General features: G+C 40.7%; 1 protein-coding gene across 1 annotated transcript in view; it reads left to right on the forward strand.

Annotated features, from left to right (window-relative positions):
• The first annotated feature begins 1,505 nt into the window (after nt 1-1,505).
• klhl29 (kelch like family member 29) overlaps nt 1,506-22,199 on the forward strand; it is a 199,232-nt gene continuing 178,538 nt past the window's right edge. The window contains 1 exon segment of the mRNA XM_029462893.1: nt 1,506-2,238. The gene's annotated coding sequence lies outside the window, so the exon portion shown is untranslated.

The following is a 22,199-nucleotide window of genomic DNA, read 5'->3' on the forward strand; positions in this document are numbered from 1 at the left end:
ATAAGCTTTATTTGTATACAATATTAAAGTTTTAAATCAAACTAGTACCTTCTGTCTCAGATTAGGTCCACTGGACTCTAGGACAAATCAGTACACACCGTTGCACGCGATCTCACATGCTGCCATGGCTGAAAGGCACAGATGGAAAAATAGAATTTGACCCCGGATAAAGCCCACTATCAACTCTACCAAGTGGGACATTTTGATGAAACAGTGGATTTCTCGTGAGTGGGGAGCACTCAAGTGTTTTAACCAAGCATTTTGTAGTGCACTTCACTTGTATGCTGAGGAATATTGTATTTATACTCGGCTCTGGGTACTTTACTATTTCAAGTACTGTACATCCACACAGCTGATTCCAATAACTCTGGCGGCTCACTAGGCTTTAAATCAGGTGTACGTTGGGTGAAGCTATACTGGGAATAATGCAATGTCACTATGCAATGTAAGCAGTTGTACAGTCTTGAGAAGATGTCTAATTTATGTGGGTTGAATATGCAGGGGCATTAATACGATAAAATATGATATATTATTTATTAAACTACCAAATAGTATAATTAGTAAATTTGCTTTAGCTTGACCAAAGAAAAAATAAATAAATTTTAGTGCAATAGTGGTAACCAATTATTAATAATAATAATAATAATAATAATAATAATAATAATAATAATAATAATAATAATAATAAAACAAGTATTTTTATGTAGGATATTCTTATACTATGGTATTGCTACTTTGCTAAAACATCTGAATACTTCTTCACCACTTAGTATTACTGTATATGGAGATATGCTTTGCCAGTGCTCGATAGAGATGTCAATCAAACTGTCTGTACACACCCACACAGTCTCTGGAGGAGGACTAATCAAGCACAATAAGTGAAAACACCTGTGTGGGTGTACCATGGGTTTATACAGTAGGGGCAGTAAGGGGGCATTTCAACAGTAAACCAATAAACTCTAATCCATCAGGTAAGCACAAATAGCCCTATTTAAGCAACACCTGGAAGTCATTAGAAGGGGTTGTGAAGATTTGGGCAGTATTTAAAAGTCCTATGTGGTCGGAAAATGTGGATTACACGGTTCCTTTGTTCCTGAGTTAATTGCCCTGCAAGTAGTAGCCTATCCAAGCCAAGATAAGAGCTTGTCAAGTTATCTAAATGTTAAAAAGGAAAAGGTGCTGAAACCAAAGCTGCTAAATAGAATTCAGCCATCATTAGTTTTATTATTTACACCTGGGCTTTTTTCTACTGCGGCATGTCAAAATGCCTACTGTGAAAAAGCTCTATTCTCTTAACACCATGGTGAATTATCTTCATATAGTCCCGCTTTTACTTGACCGCATAGCATTTTGTCATTGTGTTCACGAAAAATGGTTAGGAAAGCCCAACAAGGGACATTTAATTTAAGCGATTTGGAACCAGCCGGAGAGAGCCCTGTTGATTTCCATTCTAGCTCTTTAATCAGGGGCTGATTAACAACCAGAATGCATAGTGAATGTAATTACTGGCATTTAACTACCTGGTAGGATAAGCAGCAGTGCTCTGGGTACTACAGGACCAAGAATGAAGAGCTGGTGTTAGAGTGGCCCTCGATTTTGACCTGTGAAAAGCTTTGTGTTCCCCCCCCCCCCCCCCGTTTTTTTTAATGCACTTATTTATAGCCATTGGGAATGAGTTTTACTGTAAGTGGATATTAAAAATTACTCTTAATTTACAAAAAAAATATCACGTAATTAAGACCTGCGTGAACGTCCCCTCAGTGGCCTGAGATGACCCCAGGACCCTCTTACTGTATGAGAATGACTTTATTGTCCGTACTGCTGCTGTAGCGTTAACTGAGTGCATGCAATAGCACACAGTGGCGGGTGGGAGGCGCTGTAGGGCTTGTGTGAACAACACAAAGTGAAAGGGGAGGAGCAGCATCGGGAGAAAAGTGGCCACACGGTGAGCCAGCCCCGTCCAAGCAGTCGCTTACATCTCAGATCCGCCGCCGCGCAGGGAGCACTGAGAGACGCGTCTGCCAAGTCCTGTCTAGCACACTTGGTGACGTGAAGAGAGCAGCAAAGACAGGTTACTTACCGAGCAGCCCACAGCCGCTACCGGCGCACAGTGTTGTTCCTTCTGCTGTAAAATGCAACAGCAGTCTTTGCGGGATAAAGACAGCATTCATACATAAGCAGCGTCGTAGCGAAACAAGGACAAACGCCGGGGGACAGGAGCTGCAAGCGAACGGGGAGGTAAGCGCTTCTGTCAGCGTAGGTGGAAGCAGCCGCCACGCTGACTTTATGTACGCTACATTTTGACGTGCTTTGTAGACAGGAGTTTTGGACTGCACACGGGCACTTGTCCTATCTTGAATGAATGAGAGGAGCATCATCAGTTTCACTGCCACCCCTTAGCTGTGGACCATAGCCTACCAAATGGTGTGTGCGGCGCTCACGTTGTGCGCAAGCGCTCCTGCAAGAAAGAAAAGACTAACTTCACGTCTCAGAGCTTGGGACAGACACTGTAAGGGTTAGTTAAATAGTGAAGTAGTGGTCAGTATAAAGGTCGGCAACCAAGGACAAACGGATGGTGACTGCCACAACTACATTTTATAAAAAGCATCAGAAAAGCCTCCTAACGTGACTTAAATCAGTGTGATATAGTATAAAATAGTCTAAATGTATATCAAAAGTAATTAAATAATGGGTAATACTTTAAGTATAATAAGCAGTATGTCATTTATGTGGCTATACTTATTTACTTGTATACCAAAATAAACAATTCTAATAATATCATAAGTGCGTAAAGCGTCTTACTGCATCCTAGTGCTGCACTCTGCAGGGTGCCTTAAGTGTTTAAAAAATCCTATTGTTATATTATACAGATGTATGTATGTATGCCTATAACTTGTAGCATCACACAAGATTCATCCTCCAGACAACAAAGCATTGCTCATCACAAGTCCCATCTGCTGTTACAGTGAAGGGCTGTACCCATGGCTGTGTGAAGTAGAGCGCTGGTTGTAAAGGACGCTGTGTCTTTTCCATGCAGAAAGTTACTGATGAATCCATCCATTTAGAAACGCTCCCACTTTTTCCATGACAAGAAGCAGTGTTTGGTTTATTTCCTGGCAAGTGAGAAGGAAAGAAATTAGGTTGGTACTAGAGCTGCAACTAACGATTATTTTAGTCATCGATTACCAATCATTTTCTAGCTGAATCGTTCGGTCTATAAAATATCAGAAAATAGTGGCAAATATCCATCCCAGTTGTTAAAGTCCAAGGGTAATGCCTTTTTATTGTCTTTTTCTTTTATCAGTCTAAAACCCAAAGATAGTCGGTCAGTTTAATATGATGTAAAAAAACAGGAAATCTCAATATTTGACAAGTTGAAAACAGTATTTTCTGACATCTATGCATGAAAAATGACATTAACGATTATTAAATGATCAAATAGTTGGTGGTTATTTTAATTTTAATCGATTTGCCAACTTATCTTTGCAGCTCTAGTTTGTAGTGATGATCAAATCTCATTTCCCACAACACACTTGGCACTGATGCCTGGTTTTACGAGCCCCGGCATGAGCGTGTTACTATATATAAATAGATTTACAGCCACCCGGCATGACTGTATGTGTTCTTATTCCTAAATTGATGTACCCTGGTGTTGTTGTTACATTAACGGGGCGAACACGTGGGGTATGATTAGGACACACTTCCCCACTGATGACATTTGAAAACCTAGCAGGCTGTCGTGAATCAAGGTGGGGATTAAGGGCTTTAGTCGTCGTCCTTCCTGAACAGGCAGGGAGCCCTGCACTCGTTGAGGTAAGACAATGCATTTGCCTCAGAGCTGGGGCCATTTAGCAGGGGTCTTCTCGCCTCATCTGCTCCGTGTGAAGGAGAATTGTCTCTGCATATTAAGAATAACCACTCAGTGCAGGTGAATGATTACGCAGCAGTAACATACAGAGGCGTATGTGTTAAACTACACAGCCTCATCGTCAGGCAAGCCTCACCTCCGTGGAAGTATTGTGATTTCTCCAGTGTGTCACAAGCTTCTTTGCAAAATATACTCAATCAAGGATAATCCTTCAATATCGGACTTAGATTTAGGTTGTCCCGGGGAATCGCTTTGGCCCGAGGAATTCACTTTTGAAATTACCCCGAGGCATTTATCCTATTAGTAAAGGACAAGCAAAAAACGACTCCTGTTGTTATGGTCAGCAAATTACAATACTGCAGCTCAAGGCTGTTTTATTATATTTTTTATTCACAGGATTATTCCAAGAAGCTCTTTTACAGTGTAAGGAGTTCATAATTTGATTGGTGTATATTATTGCCGGGCTGTAAATGCAGGCAAAGAAGGTAGGTTCAGATGAAATGCTGTACAGTATATTGTTGTACTTGGATGAAGTTGTGATCAGCTCCTCATGCCTGTGGTGATGGACCGTAGTGTAAAGGAGTCCAGAGAACAGAAGCTGTGCCAAGCTCCCAACAAACATAACCGCAGAAAGCCAGGATCTCAGTGTTTTCATTTAACAGTCAGATACACATAGTGATGCCTCGGCTGGTGCAAGGCAGCGGCTTGGATGAGATGGAGCCATTTCCACAGTCTCTTACAAGAATGCATATAATAATGCTTCTGTTTATCTGCACCCGCTCTCCAAAGGAAAACATTAATGTGGGAATGTAGCTGGCAGTTATGCTGATTCTGGTGAAGCAGGGGTAATTTGAAGGGCCAATCTGGACACAAAATAAAAAAGAGCAATTGCGCGTGTTTTTTATGCCTGTACCACACAATGAACTCTTTTCTCCAAATTAAAAAATAGTGTCTTTTTTTTATAATCACGTTTTAAAGACATGCACTCGCTCAATTTTCAAATCTATAACATTTTAGTAATTAATGCTCTTCCATAGGCTACTTTTGAGTCTGTGTGCATTTATTCTGTGTATAGTTTAGGTGTATTACAAATGTAAAGATCAATGTCCATTCATAAATTTGCGGAGATGCAACATTTAGCATAAGCAGAAAAATACAAGCTCTTTTCTTTGACATTTCTTTGTTGTCTTCCTTTCACCTGGCTAAAATCTTTGTTGGGAGCAGGAGAGATGACCAGGCATGGTTACAAAGAACAGCTTCCACACGCTAGGATCTCACACTCTATTTTAATTGAGTGTGAGATCCTAGTGTGTGTGTGTGTGTGTGTGTGTGTGTGTGTGTGTGTGTGTGTGTGTGTGTGTGTGTGTGTGTGTGTGTGTGGAAGCTGTTCTTTGTGTTTTTGGATGGAAAACTCAGTGGCTTTTGAGGAAAGAAATTCTGTAGTCATTTCTACCACTTTATGTCTGCAGTTGAAAAGCTCTAGTGTTGTAATCAAATTCTTGTCGTTTTACATAGTTTTTTTTTTACTAGTGTGATTTTGAACAAACAAAAACTGATACCTCTCGTATCCGTACGGCAAACATGAAGCTATCGCGAGCGGGCAGTTAGCGTAGCTTGTTCTGGTACATAACCTTTTTAAAGCCACAACATATTGTTTCTACACTTCTGTTTTTGTACAACGTACACAAACTAAATACAATGTGTTATTTGTTGAGCTTTAGAGGTCCTAGTTGGTGGATTTTGTTACGTTTTTGGACAGAGCCAGGCTAGCGGTCGTTAAACTAAGCTAGCCGGCTGCTTGCTGTAGCTTCATAATTACCGTGAAGACATGACAATGATATCTCCTTGTCTATCCCTTGGCAAGAATGCCAACATTACGTTTTCCAGTACAACTTAATTCTTCGACACAGTGCAAACGGGGGTCTTGGGTTAGGTCTGTGCACCCCTAATGACATTTTTAACCTGTTCACAAGATATACTCATACTTGTTTTGGATCCACCTGAAACCTTTGAATTACCCCTGTATGCATTGCATTAAGAAATGGAGCATATCATAGCTAAATTTCTACAGCCACATAAGTGATGCACACAGGTATCAGAGAGCAGTGTGCTTATCAAGGCGGTAGCATCATTCACTCCCCCCCCCCCCCCCCTTTTCAAGTAGTCATGCTGAGGTGGATGATCTTTACCTGTCGGAGACAACAGCCACATCCGAGCCTTAACTACAGTCCGTCGCTAGTTGATTGCTCTGAAGTGGCACCGAAGCAAGCTTAGTTTGAACTAATTTAAAAAAGATCCAATCTCTCATTGATCACGGTGAGTTTAAGGATGTCACGGCCATGTTTATGTGTATCAAAGGTATCAAGCTTGATTGCAAAGAGTTGAGAGAATGCTTGATCTATCTCAAGTTGGTTGACTGCGTGCAGCTTTAATATCAAGATAACAAAGGAGTTTTCAGTGAAAGGAGGACGTTAGGATATAATTTGCTTCTAAGACAAAGCAAATTGAGGCCATTTTTTTTTGCCATGTGCTTTCGAAGTAACACCTGTAAATAATTTGTGACTGTAAAGTCTGAAGTTTATATTTATACTGATTTCTAATTTTATTTCTCCAGTTTGTTCTTTTAGGGTGAATTCTTCATCCTTAACGGTGCAGAGTCTTCCTTCTACTCCCTCACCAGCCTTTTATTCTTTCCTTTTTGCGTTCTTGTGGCGGTGATATCTTTGCTTCAATATGTTGCTGAATATTTAGCATCAGCGGTTAGTGCAAAGCATAATATACTTGCTAATGTACACGGGGCAAAAGGCTACGGGCAAACGCTGTGCTTCCCGAGCTCTTTAGAGATCAGTGTACTATGAAAAGCAGTCTCTTCAGCTGCCCTCTTGAACACAGTCACTGAAGGGTTAGTGATGCTGGGATCCTATTTCTAAAAAGCCCCAAATGCACTAAGCTGTGAACATCCATGGAAATTTGAGTCGGTAGTTCCCTTTCAGATGTTAGTTTGTGCCATTTTTAAATAAGGGTTCTAATTCTGAGACATTTCTTGAACATTTGATCGGACTTGCTAGATTATTTTTAATAGCTTGTTTTGTGGATGGTAAAATATGATATATTTGAATTCAATTAGATTGAAATGTATATTGATTGAGCATTTGGAGTATTTGTACATTCATCAGATGGATTTTAATATAAGATAAGACTTGGAGCACATTAAGATGCATGTAAAAACAAGATCAATCTCTCATCATGATTTTCTTTTTAAATCTATTTGCCAGCGATAACAGCGTGAATACTCTCGTGGATCCGTCCATGTTGTCCAGCACTATAGTCTGCACATGCATGCCACATTTGTTGCTCAGTCCATAGGGACTTGGCTTGGGGGGCAGGTCCGTTCGGACCCCCACACTGCTCCCTGGCGCTGATAATATAATTGCTGCCCACTGCTCCTAATACTAGGATGGGATAAATGCAGGGTCTAAATGTTAGTGTGTGCTGTGTACATGTGTGTGTGACCATTAAAAGAGGATTACAAAATCTTCCATTCTGTTTCCATTCCATTGTGTCCTTTTTAATAATTTCTATGTAGTCCATCAGCTATGCTTTCCAGGAAAAATGGCTACACTGGGGGAAAAAAAAGCTGGGACTCATTAGGCCCCGAGCCAGGGACAAGGGCCATACTTACCAGATAAGGACCCAATTCCAAATTTACCCATAGCTTTGGAAATATTTGGTTTCTTGGGGGGGGGGGGGGACCGGTTAGCCTTTCTGAGAAGACAAATTTAAGCCAGTACCATTCTTTTAATACCTACACAAACGTTTTGAATTCACTTTGACATGTTGGCTGACAGGGGCGAGGATTTGATTTGGACTCGGGCCTGTGAGGCTTCATCTCGAGGCCCCTGCAGTCTGAGGCTGCTATGTGGTGAGTGGCTCCACGGGGGGGCAGGTTAAGCCTGTTAGCTCCATATGATGGCTGCAGGTTTTCTCCATGGATTGGGGAGAGATTGGAAGGAGGTGGACAATTGAAATTGGTTCTATCTTGTAGCCCATCACCACTGCCACAACTTGTGTCCTGTTTTGTAGTTTGTGCAGGCTCCCATTAAGCCTGGCTACAGGAGTATTTCTGCTATGTGGCTATCTGACAGCCACAGCTCCCCTGGTGTCTCTTTTATGAACCTTAGTCATTTTAATAAGGTGTGTTTTACTATCTTATCTCTACTTTGGAAAAAACATCATCTAAAATAAAATCTATTCCATGTCTGGACTTATAAAAATGCAGAATACACCAGACCTTATTTGAGAGTGCATTGGCCGTCAGAAGGACATGGATGTATTTTGTAATCATTTATTTGAAGTTTATTAATTGAATCTACCATAAGGAGAGGCTGAGTTATAAAAAGAGGCCTGCGGGAACATGTTTTGAGGTGTAATGTTGGACTCAAACCAGCGCTGTCCTGCTTGAGGTAAACCAAACTTCAATTACTCCAAGAGGAAAACAAATTTCACCGGTCACTGAAGTCACTTGAACTCACCCCCCCCCCCCCCCCCCTCCCACCTTTCTTCTCAGAACCATGGGAAGTTACAATAAAACGTTTTGAGCTTTGCTACTGTAATTTGAGTGGTATTACTACATAACAGCGGTATACAGTTTACTTGCTGCAGTAATTCCACTGTAGACGACTTTCGCCTTAATTTTGTCATTTGTTTTGGTATTCACAGCACAAGAAAGCATATTAAATATTTTGATAACAAGCAGACATTCCTATTACTCTTCTGAAATCATTATCACCTTTTATTATAATATAGAATAACTATAATTGGAAGGTTTTTGTTTGTCTGCATCTCGTAATATACATTCTTCTTTATCCTCAATAATGTATTTTGTTTTAAAGGGCTCTGCTCATTCTGCAACTGTAAAGCTCTAAATTGGTTATCTCCAGTAAGTAATGAATGTGTAAATAGTTCACATTTAATGGAAGTATACATAACGGGGACTTACAGCCATGTCTGATTTGCATACTCCAACAGTGCTAGTTAAAAGGTGGCTCTTGAGTTAATTATGTGTTTGCAGGAGGTGTGATGTGCATCTGTATTCACATCCTATTTACAACCTGTTTGCCTGAGCCTGGATCTATTCTTCCAAGGACTAGAACAGCTTCTAAAATATTGGCTTCATTCCCAACCACCTAATGCTGTGATGCATGTACTCCAATGTTGATTAATTCATGGTGGCAATAGACCTTCCCTGTATAAATACCTGCAGCACAATGACCATGGCCATTAATTTTATTAAATAATTACTGCACGACATGTGGCGGCAACAAATAATGAAAACGGGCTGTTTATGTTTGCAGACTGTTTCCTAAATGTGCTTGTGCTGTCTGTCAGGGGGGGTCCAGCTGTTGCGATTCTTCCAGTGAACGATGGAAAAGTGAATGTTGAAAAAATTCAAGTTGTCTCATTCACTAATACTGGATGTCGATGGTTTACGGAAATATCAAAATATGACTGTTGGTGAATAGGACATTGCTCACACTGCTGCCTCCGCTCAAATTAAAAACCCCATTTACTCAACATCTCTTTACATCCCTACAGCTCATTGGAGTGGACTTGAAAGTCAAGCGATTGGCGCTCATATCTGCAGCCATGGAAAGGAAAAGTGAAAAATCAGAGCAGTAAACTCCTGCTTGGACAGACATGAAGGGCAATGCTTCTTAGTCTCTGTGCAGCTCGTATATTTTATGCGTTGCAGTTTGGAGGTTTCTGGTATTCAAAGACACAGACATTTGGCCGCGATAAAAGTGACCGTAATGTTAATAAGACGGCGACTGAAGGTGGCATAGTAAAGATATCTTTTGTCGTTGCTCAATGCCTGTGGGCCTCGGTGTAATTTTATAGCTTTCCCGAGCAGACTTCTATATTTCATCATTTGCAAGATAGGCCTATCCATTCCCCCTCTCTGGACATGAATTCATTGGCGCTTGGAAAGGAAGCCTTTTGATTTTATGAGAGAAATCTTTAAACTGTAGTTAAGCCAGTCAGCGATCATTTGGCAGTCTGGCTGACACAAAGCTGCTCAGAAATGGCAGTTTTAGGAGTAGACCCTTGCTTTATTTTCCTGGTCGTATAACAAATGTCGAATCTTTAGACAATACCTTCTCCCTGAAATGATTAGTACACTTTAAAACGGCTCCAACAGCCTTTTGAGAATGAAGGCAATGTGAGAGCAGCCAAGTCTGATTATTAATGGCGGGTCTCTATCTCTCAGGCCCTAATTGGTCTCTGCTGATTGCTGAGCATCCTGATTAAGAAATGCCATTACAATTGATGCATTATGCTTCCAAGTATTTTTCACAGTTAGATGGCTCCTTCAATCAATCGATAATTACATAGATGATTTATCGCTCAGGCTCATTTTGACATGTTTGCAGTAATTGTGGTCGTACAACTTTTTTTCTGTGCGTCCTGTGAATAAGAGAGCGGCATACTTATGCCAATAAATTGAAACCATTTATTTGATAATATGTTAATGCTGTAGCGCAGCCCAAAAATGATTGCACAAAGTTTCAATGTTCTATATTTATCCCTATCCTGAAAGAAGTTTAACGTTATCTGGCACTTATTATGAAGTATTTATCTATTACTCATCAGTCACTGCGGCAGGTTTCTCATTTAAGATATCATTTAGTAGTGACTTTTTGGACTCAATCTGTTTTTCATTATGGATTTGCAAGTAGTTAGAGGAAGAGGAGACACAATATAAATCTATAGGGAGAATTCAAAGAGGTAGTTAATGATTATGTTTTGTGTAGTGTTAATGGAAAACATCTGTAATTTCATGGCAAAGTAAAAAAAAAAAAAATTCTATGTGCTTTCAACTCATTTTCTAGTAAGAAAGAAATGAAGAGGAATGTGCTTACACACCACAGCTCCAGTGTTCTAGCTCAATATACTAACTGGAAATACATTAGATTTTTTTAATACATTCAGCCCATGCTGTGTTGTGCATTGGTATAGAGTACTCTGTCATAAGAAGTTGTATTATGGGTGTTGTTGTAGTTTTAATTATAATCATAATTTCTCGTATGATAAAGAGGTGAACAGCAGAACATAATGTATTGAGTGGTAATGTTTATTACAACTTTAAATATTTCTAATATATGCACAGTTGGACACTAACTTTTAATGAGATTTCACTAAGCAGCGTTACATAAACAACCATATGTCAGAACCTTTTTGTAGACTGTATGTGCAAAAGCATTTTCAGCTCCATAAACTGACGGTGGAAAAAAAAAATTGGTTTCATATCAGCGGGCTACTGTCTTTTATCATCCTCTCGAGGAAGATTTGACAAGCTAGCTGTTTCCATTCTTGCACAATCATCACAATGGAAATCAGACTTTTTTTTTCTTTTTAAGAATAAAGAAACATGACTTTCTCCCACCATTTTTCATCTTAAAAGGAACAATGCAGTCAAAATGATGTTCTACAGACTATTAAGTTTGACGTGACGTATGTGACTTGGAAGTAGAGTCAGCAAAACATGATGAATGAGCATTCAATAACATTTCCCTTTTTTTGTGTGAAGGTTTCCCTGTCTGCTTTGCCTCAGACATATGGTGCTACTCTGCAGCCCATCCTGATAACTGTCTATATCTTCAGTGTATTATTTTGAAGGAGAGCAGATACTTGAACTTTTTCAATCGTTTTTTTAAAACAAATATTTGGCAGCATACCTTAAAGAAAGACCGTAACGGCAAAGAAATGTACCTGCACATCATAAAAACGTCAAACACAAATGGTATGACTGTAACTGCCCGGCATAATCGAAGCCTGTCGGTGCCTTGCTCATAGTTTTCATTCAGTTATATACCTGGACGTTTGGATTATCTCCGACATCAAATTGTAACAACAAATGAGTTTTTTATTGTATTGTAATGAAGTGGCTCTATCTGACCTTGTTGTTACCCCTGAAGCGTCCTCATCTACTCCTAATGCCGTAAGAAGTTTCCTACATTTCCCAGAATGACTGTTAAGCACCCCAGAGAGCGTCCATGAACATGCTTGTAAGCTTCAGCTGTGGCCTTAATGTGCAGGTAGAAGGGAAATGGCAGTAATCCTAGTGATGGCAGAGCGAGAGGTTCTTCAATTAAGGAAAAGCAGGATTCACAGACTTTAAATTGAACATGGTTGCTTTGCTTTCTGGTTTATGGAGGCTGTCCTAGAGAGGAAAGTTATATCTCTACTTGATCTTTGATGGATTTCTGTTTTGTATGATTAAGTCTAGAAAGAGTCTTTTGCTTTACGACTGCGAGGTAAATGCTACCAGAACTAGATGTTTCCACTGGTCATTATCTGCAGTGGAAATCATTGTGGTACATTTTAATGAGAAATACTTCACAATGATTCAAAATAAAAATTCAGTCTTTTGTTTGCCACATTGATCTTTATTTCTTTCATTCACTGTGATTAAGTCGTAATTCAAAGTCCTAAAGGATGTCTGCCAGGATTGTTTTTCACTTGTTTTAAGAAGGGAAAAAAAATCCCTTGTACACGGATTTCAAATAAGACCCTTTCATACTCCGACAAACGCACTCAAAGAGCGAGATGTGGTGACTTCCAAAGGCTGCCACCGCAGAGGCGTCAGATGATCGCTGTTTTTTTTTTACGAACACCAGTGCCGTTGTTGCGTTCAACAATGAGGGCCTTTGAAGTGTCATCTCCCATGCGAGCCCTCTCCTTTGTCGTCATCTTAAAAAGAGCAGAGCCTTCAGTTTTGCATATAATTTCGAGTCATTTCTTTTCACTCGGGCATTTATTTGCTACCAATCTCTGGGAAATTTCCCGACTGCAACCATATGCCTTCAGTTTGACCTTTTCCGCTGGCGAATTATCCGGCGTTTGACCTCTGAAGTTCTCTCAGGACAGTTGGAGAGAATTGATGGGTTTTGGTTTTGTATGTCTCTGTGGAGTCATTTATCTGTTCTCCAGACCAAAGATTACACTAATAAATCTCTTGATGCAGATTGTTCCACACTTGAATGTTTTTTCTTTTTTTTCAATCTGAGTGAAGGGATGCCTGATTTCTCCTCATTAACAGATGGCGAGCATGAGAATATTAGGGCCAGATTTATAGGCGTTTTAATTTCATTTGTGTTTTAAAGCCTCACCATATTCACAAACTGTAATTGTTTCTGCAGGTGTAGACGGCAATATTCAAAAGATCTAATTTGTCTGTGATGAGCATCCCCATCCACCAGAGACCAAAGGTACGGTAAGATATGAAAAGCTCATTATCTTATGTCCAATAAACATTTTAGTATGCCACAGGCAAGCCACACAGTGTGACACAAAAGCACAAGAAAATATGAGTCATGTTCTCCCTCTCCTTTTTTATTGTACACCTGTTCTCCTATAGAAACTATTTAGTTATTAGATTTATCCAAAGAATAATAAATTGTATTCTAGTGTAAACTGACAAATTCCACTTTTCTAATCTTAACGTGCAGTACTTGATCCTTATAATACGGCTTACTGTGCGTAAGTGTGTTCTGTGGTGTTGGCCTGGTTTAGTGGGGGGTTGATCGTCTGGAATTATTTGATATATGGCGTCATTAATTCTGCTTGACTTCCCTGCCGTGGCCGGTAAATGAGCTATGTCTATCTTTGTTTCTCCTCGCGAAAAGACCTCGCAATTTTGTCAGCATGCAAAACCAAATCGGTCTCCCAAGCAATTATGGTGTTGAGTCTGATCTCGGGTCATTGAGAGATAGGATTACTCCTGGACCGCAGGACCCCAGGAATGTACAGACCCTTCTGGTGGTCTGCTCACTGCTGATGAAATAGAATTGAATTAATGGGGTTGCCCACTGCGAGGACTGATTAGAACGACATACTGCCTTTGATCCCTGAGCGAGGTGACCGGGCGCCACAGGCACATGAGGGTGTGTGTGTGTGTGTGTGTGTGTGTGTGTGTGTGTGTGCCCGTCCGTCCTGGTTCAGCAGGACTCATTATGTGCACTATCTGCTGGGGTTCAACCCTCACTGGGGGGGCTTCAGGTGTAAAAACATTCTGTGATGTTTAGTTTGTCGGCGTACCGTGGTCCTAAGCTGTGGTGCTCCATGCTGTTCTCAGCGTTCAGAGTTTGTCAAATGAACTGCGGTGCTGCATACATTTTGAAAGTTATCTGTGACCGCTCCTTCAGCTTGTGTTATACCATAGTACTGGACCATAGTAGATAGATGTTGTGTAGTGCTATAGTGAAATAAGAACTACCTGTTTTTCCACTGATCTTCACCACTTTGTTTGTTCAAGTGCAAATTCTTTCAGTAAATCCAAAAGTATACAAGTTGAGCATAGCATAAGGCCTTTGTGCAGCAATATACTCCAATAGAGCTTGCAATGATTAGTCAAAAGATAATGGCCAACTATTTTGAGCAGAAAAAGCTGTTTTCAGCCTCTCAAATATAAATATTTCCTGCTTTTCTGTTTCATATCCTATTAAACTGAAAATCTTTTGGGTTTTGGACTGACACAAAACATTTACATTTAAGACTTTGAGAAACTGGGATGGACATTTTTCACTATTTTATAGATCAAAACGATTAATCAAGAAAATAATCGATGGATCGATATTGAGAAAAATCTTTAGTTACTCCCAACATGAAGTGCTGGTCAGACAGTTAAACATCTTTTACTCGTTGGGATTGGGGGGCGCTGCATCCAAATATTTCTGTAACTTTCCAAAACTGACAACCCAGCGATTTGGCCAGGTGTGTGGCGCAACATTGAACCTCTCTCGGGCTCCTTTTTTCATTCTTTACATAACTAATTGTGTCACTATGTATGTGCACCCAAATGAAACACTACAAATGCCTTCCATTAGAGACTTTCTGAATGTGTGCACCGTTATCCCCATATTTAAGTGATTGTCGCATGTTGTCGCATTCAATTACGGCAAAGCTTTTCACCTCGACTTTGAGTGTGGCCGTCCGGAACAGCCGTAATCCCTCTCTTCCTTTTTTTTTTTTTTTTAACGACACTTCGTACAAACTAGCCCACAAGTTGTGAGTATCCACAAACTAATCCCACCTCGACGGTAATGCAACAACAAAACTCCACAGTTTCTAACTCAAATGTATTGTGGCATACAATTACAGGTTCTAAAGTTATTGTTTTGGCCTTGTAATGCTGTTCTGTATTATACTAATTGCATTATGGAGAGTTTCATCAGATTTTTTTTTTTATCACAAAGTGACTACAGCATGTAATGTCTCTGGTTTTGTATTTGTTTGCTTTTGCAGTAAAAAATAACAAGAAGGGTGTTTTTAAACCTTTAAGGTCCACTATTTGAAACTCTCCATTCAACCCATCTACTTGCTAATCTAAAATGTCTGAGAATATCTTATGGCCAGTAGTTACCACCGCCGGCTATAAGGTGTCACCATTCGTCTCCGTACAACCATAAAGCTCAGAGTGGTTTGGGGTTTTTCCATTAGTTGGTATGACTGTTCTTACTCCAAACAAACTGCACCGCATTTTGCTTGGAATTGAACACAGACTTGCATTTTCAGGCAGCTGTGTGTGTGTGGTTATTTGTTGCAGGGCCAAGTTTGAACGCTGTTGTTCTCATTTTAACAAAAAAAAAAAGAGTGAGTGATCCAGACATTATGGTGTGAATGTGTCCTGAATCATCACAGCAGAGTGTCAGGACAAGAAGAAAGAATAATATTGTTTTAGTATAGAAAAATGACATGATCCAAATGCCCCATTGCCTGCCAAGCCTGCCGTCTGAATTTGAGCTGGAACACAACACGGTTATTTTTATTTCATTTTTTTTTACCACATACCTTGGGAGGTAATGGTCATCATCACCATTGTTTGCCCGGCAGTGTGCGGTTTACGTTTGGCCCCCAGACGGTAAGCGAGAGCTGTCTGTTGGAATCATTCTCAAGGCCACCTCGAGTAATGATAGATGACAAGCTTCTGCGAGGTCTCCTGGTAGCACGCAGAGCCACTCGGACAGAGGGGCCATCAGCTGGCAGCCTACCTGCTGCACTAGTTGTGGAGGAGGGTTGGAGGGGAGGCAGTGATAAAAGAATGGAGGGGACTCCGGAGGGGACTGCAGCACCTAATAAGAGAGAAAGCTACATCTTTCCTGTTTAGGAGTGTAGTAAATTATAGTGAGGCATGTGCAGCGACGCCAACTTGTCAGCGAATACTAATATGTCACCCTTTTTGTAGCTGAACACAAAAGTTCCACTTTTGGCTAGTCTGCAGGACAAATTTTGACTTTGGACCGAGCATTACATTTTTATGACTTTATTATTAATTTTATATGTGCTATGCAGATCAAATCTTTCTCTCCATAGTCATTATGCTAAGCACCTGTTAGGAAGCGCTCTCTGGAACAGTGGGTGCAGGCCTGGCATGCCATATGCCAACCAAGAGAAAATGGAAGAAATGTTGTAACTTACTTTTTGACAACTATAACTGGGGAACTGCGGAAGCTATTAATATCCACAGCAAATTGTGTGCAAATCTGGCCATTAATTTGGTGACTCTATTCACTGATGAAGGCCATGAGAAGATGTCTAAAGCTAGTAAGTGGACTTTATTTTTTAAATAGTTTTGTCAAGCTACTGTTCTTAAATATGGCCACTAGTTTTCAAGGAGGCACTGTATGGGCTCAATATAGTGTTGTAACATTGTATTTCCCATACTTACTGCACTCTATATTACAATACATTAGCCATGTCGCCCATAGACATAATTAGTATTTAGTAACCCGAGTTGTCAACAACACTAATATTTGATAACATGGATTTAAAATATAATCTTTGCATTTTAAAAATGCATTATGCATCTTGAAAAAATACAATACATAATTGCAGTCTGTGCTAATGTACACATGTGCCTTTACCCAATGGAAGGTCCTGCTGTGAGGGATAAATATATTAAAACACACTCTTCTGTTCATGTTTTAGACACAGCTCATGGCCTGTTGCGTGTCATAGCATCCAGCATAGTTGGATCCAGCAGAGGTAACCTTGTTTAAAACCCTGCCTTTGAGTCTGCTTGATGATTGGCCTCTGCCTACCACCATTAAGACCAGAAGGAACCTTCACCTGCTGACAAAGGGGAAAAAAAGCCTTGAAGGGCATTTATCTGGATACAGTAAAGTATTTAGCTGTAGAGACAGAAAATGATGGAGGGTAGATCTGGGTAAAGCTATGTTCTGAGCAGAAAAGTGATGTCACTAACGATGTGACCTCCGACCTGCTCACCATGAGGTGCATGTCTGATAGTGCCTTCGCTGCTCAGAGCAATCAGGTGTGCAGGAAGGAGGTAGAGCAGAAAGCAGGGAGCAAGGTCATGCTTTTCACAAGCTTCCCCTGCTGCCATTTAGTAGACGACCCGCGGCCCTCGCAGCACACGTAATGATGAAAATAGCATCTTATGTCGGGCACACAGGGATCCCATTCACATGCCGTTACTAGACCATAACAGAGGCGGAACATAAACACGCATGCATAAACACAGGCCGCGAATCGCGCTGTCACACGGACCCACTTATATTCTTGTCACATAAACGGCGAGGCATTGTCTCCTGCACGCCCCTGGGGTGATTAAGACGTAGGGCACGGCAGGGGGTCGGCCCATGGTTAAAGGGGCATGGAATCCTAAGAGGCTGACACACTCAAACACACATACGCGCATAAACACAGCAGGGGTTTCAGCATGGCATCTTATCCAGGCCATTGAGGCTAATATCTGTGAATGGGGCATGCTGGCACTTTCAGTTGTGCTCTGTATTGTCTCTCTTCCTTAAAATGCCCCCAGGGACCACACGGCACATACATTTCCTCTCCCTTACTGTTTCTAACTACTTTAAGTGTCCTCACTAAGGATTAGAGAAGTGGAATAAGGGCAATACTTCCACGTTTCAAGTCATTTAAGTCTAACTGTCAGATCATGTTTTGCTCAGAAGATAAAACGTCTCTACTTTTCAGTTAGAAATGTTCAACGCTTTCTGCTTTGGCTCCATGATGTCACCACCTTGTGATCAGAGTGATGTTTTAAATAAACACTAAGCTCTTTTTTTCTTTGTCAGGATGGGCAGAACAACAACAAATCCATTCAAAATAAAATAACGGGCATCTCATTGATTTTTGTTTAGTTATTTTACACTGCCAGGCTGCTGTTTATTGATGGACTCATGAGTTGAAGAAATACCCGGCTTTACAAAAACACACCTGCAATAAAAACATCATTCAAATTCAACAGCCAGACAAAAAACAAAAACAAGCTTTACCAAGTTGCATTTGTTTATTGAAAGGCCTTCTTTAAACATCTTTTTATTCCTGTTTTTAAATTTAAATGCAGCCGAGGAATAGAAGTCAAATGGGGAGACCTAACGCAAATGTTCACCATCAGTAGCTGTCCATCTATTCATCCACAAAGTCCTGTCCAGCCATGCTTTGCCTGAGCCCTCTATTGCCAAACCTTCGCTTCCCCTTAGGTAAGGATGTCCTCCGGGCCGACAATATCACACAGCAGGCTTTAGCATTTCAGGGCAAACCGTGTGTCTGTCATGTCAGCTGTCTTATTTAAGAATACCTGAGCGTCCCCTTGTGCTCGGCCTCCAAGCAAGTGATTCCATATTGATTTTTATACTGGGTATCTGGCTATGGAGAGGCGTCAATGGCATGGCCCATAAATCCAAGCTTAGTGTGTGTCATTAGTTGCCATGCTATTGTGAGATACAGCAGTTATTGCAGCAGGTAAGGTGTATTGTTTCCCTTAATGTCTCGAGTAGCACTCGAGCATGGATATGAAACGGTGTGTGCTTCAGGAACAGTTCTAGGTAATTTTATCTTTGCAGAACATTATATTGTATTACATTGCTCTCTCCTCATCATACTGTACAGAAACTAGTGGGAAAAAAAAATGCAGTAAGATTGTGTTTTTCTAGCCCATTGTTTTATTTCTCTGTCATTTCCATGATGATGCTGACACCATGCACATATAAAACTGAGCCTGCACACTGTATTATGCAATATCTGAGAGCCACATAAAAACCAGAAGCTATTGCGTATCTCTTCCTCTTTGTTACCTGCTGAACTGGCCTGGACATTTAACATTTTCAGCTGACTCAAGCTTTTTATTGGGCAAAAATAAATATCAGATTTTCTCTCCCTTTGCCTTCTGGTTCAAGCAGTTGCACTGTGCAGCAGCGGCTTCCTGTCCAGCATCAGTTTAACAACACACCGACATTGTGAATAGCCCCGGTCCACCTGATCCAGCCCCTGTCAGATCTACAAAGATACATTTGAAAGGAAGCAATTTCCATGCCTGGTATGAAAACGCCTTTTTAACCTTTTAATTTCATCTCTCCGCTCTGTAAGGACCCAATGTTCACTGCTCAAATTAATTTCCCAACAGGGACTCTTATCAAAGAACTCAGATGTACCTTCTTATCATCTGTGGTCAATGGGTCTGCGTGAAAACTTACTTAGAATTAATTGCGAGTATCATCTTCCAAATTTGTATTTGGATATCTCCCTAATGTTGACATAAGCCCTAATGGCCATCTGCAGAGTGCAACTCATTATAGCACATATCTCTATCCATATGTAGGGACGCCTCAGATGTTTTATGGCGTTTTCCACTGCTGTTCACAAGCGTGACTACGGTGCCAAGGTTGGCGTGCACGCCTTTTTTGCTTGAGGCAGAGCAAAACTAAAACTGCACTTTCCACTTAAACAGGGACTTGAGAGGCTGCTGTCATTTATCTGAATGGTTATTGCTGAAGTCTTTCAGCGGAGATGAGAGGGCTAATACAGACATTAAGTAGTTGAGATTACTGGTATGCTACAGGTCATTTGCAGTTATGCATTTAGCCGGGCCCTTGAAAATAAAGATTTGTTTTTCAGCATCCATCTATCTGAATGATCTAGTCAGACGGCTTAATCAGTAATCGCACATCTTGATCCGCAGGTTGTGCATTTGGTGCACATACCAGACTATTACAAGGATCCTCGTGCAGTTCTTTATGGTTGGGCCACATGTGTAGTGCAGATGTCAAAGCAATTCTATAGGGGCTCAACAGAGGTTACCCCATACTTGTAAATGTGCATTCCTGCCCCATATGTGTTTTTCTTCAACTCGGCCCCCAGAGCTCCTTCAAAATCATTGCATACCGCTCGGGCAAAAACAATTCAACTCTATCTGCTTACTAAAATAATCAAAAATCACGTCAGCCTAGCTGCTCACACAACTCCACAGTTTTTCCCTCCCAAGTTGTGAACTGAGAAATGAAAGTGCTTCTTAATTTGTAAATTTGTATTAATAAAAAAACCCCGCAATCTTGACAACACGGCACAGAGAACTTGTGCAGGAAAACAGTGCGCTGTGCTTTGAGTGCCTAGCTAGGTGTGTTGTCTGGAGTGTACTCGAGGTATGAGCAGGTGTTCTTGGGTTTGGAGAGCAGTTGAAAGAAAATCCATCTTCGGAACCTAGTCTTCTGGCCTTGTGTAGCTCGACGAGCTGAAAAACAAATGTCAGTGAATAGTCTGATCAAAATACTGCGCCTCTCTGTGCAGTTGACTCCTATTCAGGTTCCTTCAGATGATGCCACCTACAGATTTCATACGTATTGATTTCTCAACGTTAAAAGCATCCAGAATGCATCCACTTGAATCTGTCACAAACCTTTTTCTCTCACCAGGTCACTTATGCTCCACACAGCTGTTTGGGTGTAGAATATGCTTTTTTTTCTGTGTTAACCTCCTCCTGCTTTTTGTCAAATTTACACCCACCCACTGAGATCAGATTAAAGCAGACATGACGAAAAACAACACCACTGAGTCGCACGCCCGGAGCAAAGCATGCTGGGATGGAGCGACGCATACAGCACGCTGCTCTGTGACAGATGTATGGGCCAGTGATTTAAGTGGCGCTGTCTCCTGTAATGGCTGTAAATCTGATTTGGGTGCATCTTAATGCAGCCATACTGTAATATGTTTTTATGACATTTCCCACAATCCCATTTCCTTGTGTTCTCTGGGATTGTCGCTTCACATACAGTATGTCGTTCTCCAGGTTTGGTTCAGCAACGCATTTCCTCACACCTGTACTTAAATAAATGTAATTAGAAAACTCATATTGGCTGATGTCCCTCCTTGTCTACAACAGTGTTAAGCAGTGGTAGACTTTTAGATACTTACTGTTAACAATTTAAGAAAATCAACATTTTGAGATGAAGGGATATCCTGAGTCCGACTAAAAGATCATATCAAGGCCAGCTGTTTAATCATCATCTGAAAGTGCAGTCAAATTCTTCTCCTTTTGTTCATGTCAGCCCACTCTCTTTTTCTATACTTGCTCTTGTTTCTGCTATGAACTGACATTTCCCACAACTTGTTGCCTTTTTCAAAATGTCACAAAGTGTTTCAAATGTCTTCAGTGGAAAATAAAACATCCACTTGTAATGTCTGCAAAGGCATCTTTCCTCGAAGCGGTAGTAGGCAGATTTTTCTTCAGAATAATACAGCATTTCAGATATATACAGTGTTAGTAGATATTTGTTTTACTGGGGAGTTTTAATGCGTAAATAAGTTAAATCATTCCAATAAAAGTTATAGTACAGGCTATTTTTCTTCATTGATTACGAAGCATAATCAAGAATATTAAGTATGGAAATATCTGATCGGGATATACTGTCAACACTAATCAACCCTTCAAATTAGAATTCATAAAGGTCTACTCCTTAACCGCTTACATTTCCGAGTGCAAACTAAGTTGCATGTCTCGCCTTTTATCTTTGTCACCCCCCAGAAGTTTAGGTTGCCTCACTTTACCCCAAATATCATTTTTTTTCATCCCCATGGCAAAGACATGGAACAAGTTTTTAAAGTAGAAGTTGCACTTCCCGATCATCTCTGGGGAATTAAGTGTTTGACATTCCTGGAGGGATTTCAGCACATCCAAGCAAAGAGCTGACAGGGTCACCAACCTGAGATCCTCAGTCCCTCCCTCTGACACCCTTGCATTCTGCACTTTCTGCTACCCTCTTCTTTTAAAACTTCTTTAAAAAAAAAAAAAAATCTCTTTACCAATTCAGCCACTTCTAGGCTGAGAGGGCCTCTTGTTTTGGTTGTGAAAAATCGATATCCATTATAGGAAGGAGCCAAAGAGAGAGAGGGAGAGAGAGAGAGAGAGAGAGCCCGCTCAGTCATCCTGACCCTGCCTGACGGCTGTCATCTCCCTTAATTGCTTTGCTAATATCATCCCCACTCAGCCCGGATCTAGGTCAGCAAGGCCCCTCTG

The sequence above is a fragment of the Cottoperca gobio genome, chromosome 24, assembly GCF_900634415.1.
Source record: "Cottoperca gobio chromosome 24, fCotGob3.1, whole genome shotgun sequence".
Taxonomy (NCBI): domain Eukaryota; kingdom Metazoa; phylum Chordata; class Actinopteri; order Perciformes; family Bovichtidae; genus Cottoperca; species Cottoperca gobio.